Here is an 8,161-nt window from a genome sequence, read left to right as displayed (position 1 = left end):
AAAGAGGATTTTTAGAGTTATAAATAGATATATATAATCTATAGTATATAATAGTATAGAACCTGTAATATACATATTAACTATATATACACACATATACACATATTGCCCTATAGTCTAACTTTCTTTTAAAAGTTTCTTTTAAATTTGAAAATAATGGTTTCCTTAAATGTTCTATGATTCTCAGGTATTTCCCTCTTAAATATTTTTTCTCTACCCCTTCACAGAAATCTTCCACCCTGTTTTCTAGGCCTTCAGTGACTTTTTCCCCATATTAGAAAAAAAAAATTTTCTAAATTATTCTTAAGTTTACTATTTCTGGTTCACAAATGTCCAGAGTAGAGTTTTAAACTTCCTTTAAATTTTAAAAATTAAATTTTTTATTTCAATATTTAATTCTTTTTAATCTTTTTGCTCTTCACTTCTGTTTTTTACATAATTTAAAAAAAATTAGTGGTTATTATGCTTTTCTTTATCTTTTAGACATCATAATCATTTAGCTAAAAGCCTTTGCAAGAGTGGTCTATAAAACAAACTTCATCTGGCTGGAATCCATGTTATAATTTTTTAAAATTACAAATGACATGTTTTGGAGGAGTTTGAAGCACTGGTGAGAATCCAAGAGCTAGAGAACTTCCAAGATTTCTTAAAGACTGCAGGTAACCTGACGCAGGCTACGGAACTACCTCCACTTAGCTCTCTGCTTTTATGTGGAAAGTGGGGAAACTTTTTGGTTATAGTAGAGATTTGAATATCTGAACTTATTTTCATTATCTTATTTTGCATTTTCACTTCACTATGTTTTAATATATTTTTTATTAGGATTTCTGTGGGATTAAATATATCTTTATACCCCATTTTTTTCTAAACTGAAGCAGAAAGGTATTTCTGAAAGAGAAAGGTACACATTATATTTCTATTCTTAAAAGCTGTGTCGAAATGTATATTTACCTAAAACTAGTTAAAAGTTAATAAATACCTTACTTTATGCCAAGTACAAGACCTTAGTATCTTTAACACTCAGGTTTCTTTGCATTCCATTCTAATATTTCCTGCCTTATTTCTAAAGCCCCAATTTATGTTTTACAGTATTTTCCATCAATATTTGTTTTAATGCAAATAATCATTTCCTATTTTTTCCCCATGTGCCACTGCTTTCTTCTATCAAACTCTGGGAGAGGTATTATTATGTTCAAAATATGCGCTGTCACTCCTGTCATAGAATTATCTTTCCTCTCGGATATGAGGGTTGGTTTGGCCAATGAACTGTGAACAGAAGTGATGTGCAGCTGCCGAGCTTAAGCTCTGATAGACTCTGCTGGGAGGGCAATGGGACCGTGAAGTGAGGAGGGCGTGGGACACAGCCTCAGCTGCCCACAGCCACCGTGGGCACTGTCTACCACCATTGATTGGTGCAGCATAACCCAGCTCTTCCCACCCAGCCTCTCCCCATTGACATAAGAAAGTTTGTCTTTTAGAGCCTTTTCATTGAAAGTTGGCTTAAATAAGATCTTATTGTTTTTGTAAGGAAAATATTATTACTGTTATTATTATTTTAATCCTGAAAAGCAGACAGCTAAACCACTCCAATGTAATGAGAATCTGGGCAGCTGAGGGTATGGAGCAGAGGATCAGAATGGGAGCTTCCCCATAGCTTTTGTATGGTACCCTCACTCTAAGACCAAGGCACTGAGGGTTTCTTTAGTCAAAAAGGAGAAAGTGAAGAGGAGGGGGAGTTGCTGGGGGGGGGGGGTGAACAGAACATGAAAGGTAATTGTTGCCTGTTTGAGTCCAGAGCAATATGCCTGGCCCTGTGTGGGAGGAAGAAGCCCCCCCAGGGAGCTGCAGGGAGGATGGGCAGGGGAACAGTCCTGGAGTGACCCGGTTCCCTAGCACCCCAGGATGAGGTGGGGTGCAGGAAAGGGCTGACTTGACACTGGTAGAAGATGCTGTTGGTGACCCTCCAGGGGCATTTGGGTCACACTGGCTGCTGTGTACTGTGCCACCCTGGGAGTGCCTGGACTAGCTAGCTCACTTAGGATGGTGAGCACTGGCCCTCATTCTAAAGGAACTGGTTCCAGTGCCAAGCATTCTGCCGATACTGGTTACAGCTGGCTGAGGGTAGGTCTGTGCAGTGGGGGCAGCAGGGTTCGGGGGACTGTTTGCAGCCTCTGGAGCTCCTATAGTTGTAGATGCTCTCGATTTTCTTTCTTTTCATATTGAAAGAAACTTTAAAAAAATCATTAAGAATGCAAAGAACTTTTCTTCTTTGAACCTTTGTGAGCTGCTGACATCATGTTTCAACACCTCTACAATATAAGGATAGCGCAGCCATCAGAATCGGAGACATCACTCTGGCGACTCACTTCATCATCTCGCCGTCATACCCCTACACTTTTCAGCCATGATCCTGATATCATTACAGCAAAAGGATTCGGTGCAGGGTCACACGTTGCATTTAGTTGTCCTGTCTATTTAGTCTCTTTCAAACGGGAAGAGTTCCTCATTTATTTCCTTGACTTTATCTTTATTATTATCTTGATCTTTATTACCTTGACACTTTTAAAGGCTACTGGCCAGTTATTTTGAAGTATGTACCTCAATTTGGGTTTGTCTGATGTTTCCTCATGATTAGCTCTAGATTGTATATCTTTGGCAGAAATGTCACAGAAGCAATGCAGTATCCTGCTCATTGTGTCTTAACAGGTGGCATCATTTGGATTTGTCCCATTATGAATAATATTTACTTTAATCACTTGACTAAGCCCGGTGTCTGCCAGGCTTCTATATTATAAAGTTATTCTTTTTTTTCTCGTAATTATTATTTTGTGTGGAGATACTTTGAGAATATGAAAATTCCATTACTCAATACACTTTCAGTCAATTCATTCATATTTTAATATCCATGGCTTCTTAATTTTATTCAATGAGTTACAATTGAATACTATCATTACTTATTTTGTTGCTGAAATTATCTTAGATTAGGCCAGTAAAAGACCCTTAGAAGTTGGACTCTGTGTTCTTTCGACACATCCTGTCATTCTTTGAGCATGTTCTTGCTCTCAAACACAAGGTATTTCAATTTTACATTAAAGTGCCCTAGCTCTGGAATCAGCAATTTCTCCAAGGAGACTGATTCATTTTAGTGGTTGGTGACATCTAGCAAACCAGATTTGGGTTCCAGATATGCTCATTGCTATTGGTATGTTACTACCCTTAGGCCCTCTAAGTGGACCAAGCTTAGGAGTGTGTGTACATATGGAGGGGGAGAAGGTAGATACACATGTATATTTAGATCTCTCTCTCTCTTTCTATTTATCAAATATCATTTATCTATCTTGAAAACCCTGAGTTTATATTGATTATCCAATTTAATCTAACACTACAGGATTCAGTCTCGTTAGGGTTTCATATTTATAATCACCTTCCCTGAGAATGAGAAACCCTGCACCATATTACCCTCAATATATTTACAGTATTTATTTGCCTAATCCCTTTGCATATATCCAATCTTTAACCACCACTAATAACTATTGTTGCTTAAGTTTGCTGTCATTCTAATAGGCATTCCTCTGTAGGTAGTATTTTTAAAATAAATTAAAATTTTTAGAAAAATTTTAGATTTAAAGAAAAATTGAGACTAAAGTAGAGAGTTCTCATATACTGCACTCATATTCCCTATTTATTAATATCATATATTATTTTGGTACAGTTTTTACAATTAATGAACCAATATCTACACTATTACTAACTATTCAGGTGTCTGTAGTTTTTATTTGATGGCTGTTTTCTATTACAAGATTCCATCCAGAATAACAGATTATGTTTCATTATCATATTTCCTTAGGTTTCTCTTGACTGTGACCATTTCTCAGGCTTCCTTTATTTTTGATGACCTAGACACTTTTGAGGAGTATTAATCAGGTATTTTGTAGGATGTCCCAGTACTGGAAAATTTCTATAATTTTTCTCATGATAGAACTGGAGATATGGGGTTTTGGGAGGAAATTCACAGAAGAAAAGTGCCATTTCATCACATCACATCAATGTTACATATTATCAGTATGACTTACAACTGTTGTTGACCGTGATCAGCTGGCTAAGGAAGTGTTTGTCAGGTATCTTCATGCTAAAGCTACATTTTTATTTTCTTCCTTTTAATACTCTTTATAAGAAAGCCATTCTATGAGACCACTTCTCAAGAGTAGGGAGCTATAAGCTCTACTTTCTTGAAGGTCGAATATCTACATAATTAATTGACATTCTTCTGAACTGGAAATTGTTCTCTTTTCCATCTTATATTAATATGTTAATTTATTTACTTATTTATATCAGTATATACACATGTATATTTATTTATACTTTGGTTAAAGACACTGTTTCTTTTGTTGCTCAAATTGTTCTATCTTGGCCATTGGGGCTTCTCCTGGTTGGTTCCTGTGCTCCTTTGGCATATCACCATCATTGTGGATTTTTATGTCTTTTTCACTCTTATTTCCCAGTACTACAAAATATTCCATGCTCATCTTTACACTTCCTGCTCCAATCCTAGAATCAGCCATTTTCCCAAGGAGTCTTGGTTCTTTTATTAAAGTATGGGATTTAGACAATAAAATTGGACAGATTTGTTTGTTGCCACCAAAGTATTATTTCTTTTAGACTCTTAGATGACAGCAAAGAATTATTCATGTGTATACTAACCTATATACATACATATATCAACAAATGTTTCTATATGTAACCATCTCTATCTAAATTAAGCTAAACATGAGTTCATACTGGTATGTCTACTGCTACCTGGCTCATTTTAGCCTTTCTTGTTTATCTGTATGTTTACAATCTAATTGTGAGAATTTTATTTGTGATAATTTTTAGATTTTTTTTCTCTGATACCTTTTTAAATCAAAACTGGTTGAGGATTTAATTTACTTTATTTAAAATTAATGTGCTCTTTCAAATGAAAAGACTTTTTTTTTTTTTGTATTTTTCTGAAGTATGAAGCAGGGAGACAGAGAGACTCCCGCATATGCCTGACCAGGATCCACCCGAAATGCCCATTAGGGGGCAATGTTTTGCCCATCTGGGGTGTTGCTCCATTGCAACCGGAGCCATTCTAGTGCCTGAGGCAGAGGCTATGAAGTCATCCTCAGTGCCCTGGCAAACTTTGTTCTCATGGAGCCTTAGCTGTGAGAGGGGAAGAGAGAGACAGAGAGAAAGTAGAGGGAGAAGGGTGGAGAACCAAATGGGTGCTTCTCCTGTGTACCCTGGCTGGGAATCGAACCTGGGACTTCCACATGCTGGGCTGGCACTGTATCGCTGAGCAAGCTGGCCACGGCCTGGAGAAGACTTTTTAATATTAAATTATGATTCTGTCTCAGACTTAAATCTCTGAGTACTAGTAGATATAGTTGGAATTTTTCATTTTGTATTTTATCTTTTATCTCTCTTACCTTTTCCTTATAATTCCCCTCTCCTTATATCTTATACTTCATTCAGATGAATTCTATTTGTGTCAAGTTTCATAGTTCATCTCTCTTTCTTTCTTCATATAAATACCATGTAAATACCACCCAGAAAAAATATATGAAACATTTCTACTATCACAAAAGGTTCCTTTATATTCCTTCTAAGCCAATATTTTCCTAAAGTGTCCTCTATAACCATAGAGCTTCTGTGTGAATTCCTATAATGGAATATTGAGTTTATACTGCTTCTGTCTGGCTTATTTAATTTTGTCTAAGTTGAGATCATTTCAGACATAGAAATGATCAAAATTAGAAAGAAGTTCCAATAAATCTTTCACTCAGCTTCCCTTTATGTCAATAGTTTATATAACAATATGTTTTAGATGGATACAAGTACACATTTCAATTAGGCATTTACCTATGTGGTGAATTGTTGGGTTATATGTGTATTTAGCTTTAATAGATTCTGCCAACTATTTTCTAAAGAGGGCAACTCTTCATTATACAAGAATTCTAATTGATTCATATTCTTGCTAAACCTTGATACTGAATTTTTTATAATTTTTGACATTCCTCTAGGTGTGCAGTACTATCTTATAGTGTTTTTAATATTCACTTTGGTTATAACTAATAATTTTGAACATATTTTTCAAATACTTATCAGTCATTTTGATATTCTTTTTGGTGAAGGATCTGTTTAAATCTTTTGCCTACTATTTTTTTTCTCATATTCATTAGTAGGTGTTTTGAATATATTCTGGATAGGAATTTTTGTCAATATATGCACTGCCATTATTTTCTTCTAATCTGAGCTATCTTCTGACTAATATAAAAATTAAAACAATGTTTTAGAAGAAAACATAGGAAAAATACTCATGACTGGAATAGGCAAATACTTGTTAAACATGACATGGAAAACACCAAGATTAAGGAAAATATTGATAAATTTTATTTCTGTTGTTACTTAATATACTTATTTTAAAGTCTTTTTAAGAGTCTGAAGCAATCTTTCCTTTGTTATTGCTGTTATTATGTGTATTGATTCTCTCTCATGGAGATTTGTTTCTTCAAATGGCTTGTGATTTATTATTATTATTATCATTATTATTATTATTAATCTGCAGTCAGTAGAATTTATTTTCTATTTGAGCCCAACAGTTTCTGTACTGTACAAAAAATCCTTTAAGAATAGAAGATGATTTTGTCACTTCTAAGCTTTCTCCAGTTATGAGCCAATTTTATATTAATTCCCAGTTTGGGGTCTCTATTACACAAGTATGAATTTGGAACTCACACCTACACTTAAAGCAGGCTTGAATATCCAATATATTTTGAGTGATCAGACCCATGGTGTTGGAAAAATAATAATTCCATGCTGTTTCCCTCGGCTGATGGGTGGAATTTTCTAGTCTTCACTTAATAGATAGGAAAATGCTTGACAAATGCCAGATTTTATAGACAACTCAGTCCCCATTCCACATGGCAGAGCCCTGTGACTGCACTACTCTAGCATGGCTGGAAGGGAAGCAATTCCGAATCAGTACAGCCTCCAGATTTGACTAAAAATGCCTGCTGTGTGTTCAGCTCTTATGTTCCAAAACACAGAGATTTTAGGGCTACCTCTGTAGACATCTCTGAAAAATGTATTTTAATAAATATTAGACAACAGGTCAGGGTCTTAGTCATCTCTGTATCCCTAGCCCCTAGCATAGTAACATAGTTTATTGATTATGTGAATAAATTAAGATTAAGTCTCATCTCGAATAAAAAATAAAATGTGAGAAAATGTAGTTGGAATCCATTTTCCTGAACACTGCCTTTAGATTCTGTTCATTTTTATGTAAGTTACGACTATTTGACAAGAGTCCATGAGAAAGAGAATATGATAACCCTCTTGTCAATACCATGGATATGTCAATAATGAAAAAACTCTTATGTGCAGCCTGTCCTGGGAACAACAAAGCAGACAATACCTATTATCCATGTGTCATTTCCTGGTTGAGGACATAAAAACAGATCAAGGCAAAACCCAGTGCGTCTTTAAATTAGTGGCACAGATCGATGCCCATATTTCTCTGTGTCATGTTTCATTATGTTGAACTATTTATGTCATAGTAACCCAAGGCATCTAAATGCAACCTGACATTCAGGTTATGTTGCATTAAAAAAATAAGAAGCTATTGCATTTTGTTAATGGAGTAGAAAAGATCCCAGGTCTCTCTTTTCTGCATAGTATAGAGTTATCCTATGTTGTGGGTGTGGGGGTTCTGTATCAAAGGTTGAATGGTCACAGACCTTCAATTTAACTCTGTCAAAAATGGTCCTTTAGCTTGACCTCTCACATCTATTTTATGTCAGTAGTCAAGGTTTCAAGACTAGTTTTGGTTGGTACAATTATTCTTTATGATAGTGTTTAGAGATGACCATTTAGATTAATAACAGGTATAACTAAAGAATCCCTGTTGTTGAGAGGTGGGGGCGCTAGATGAGGGAGATGGAGGGATAAAGCAAAAAAGGATAAAAAAATTATGGACATGAGCAATAGTGTGGTGATTTTCAGGGTGCGGGGGAGGTTGAAGAGGGTGTCGAGGGAATACATGGAGACGGGTGAAAGCTTAACTTAGGAAGATGAACACACAATATGATGTACAGATGATGTGTTGTAAAATTGGGCACCGGAAACCTGCATAATTCTG

This window comes from Saccopteryx leptura, chromosome 11 (genome assembly GCF_036850995.1).
Source record: "Saccopteryx leptura isolate mSacLep1 chromosome 11, mSacLep1_pri_phased_curated, whole genome shotgun sequence".
Lineage (NCBI taxonomy): Eukaryota > Metazoa > Chordata > Mammalia > Chiroptera > Emballonuridae > Saccopteryx > Saccopteryx leptura.
The sequence above is the reverse complement of the archived record's forward strand: the minus strand, read 5'-3'. Positions refer to the sequence as shown.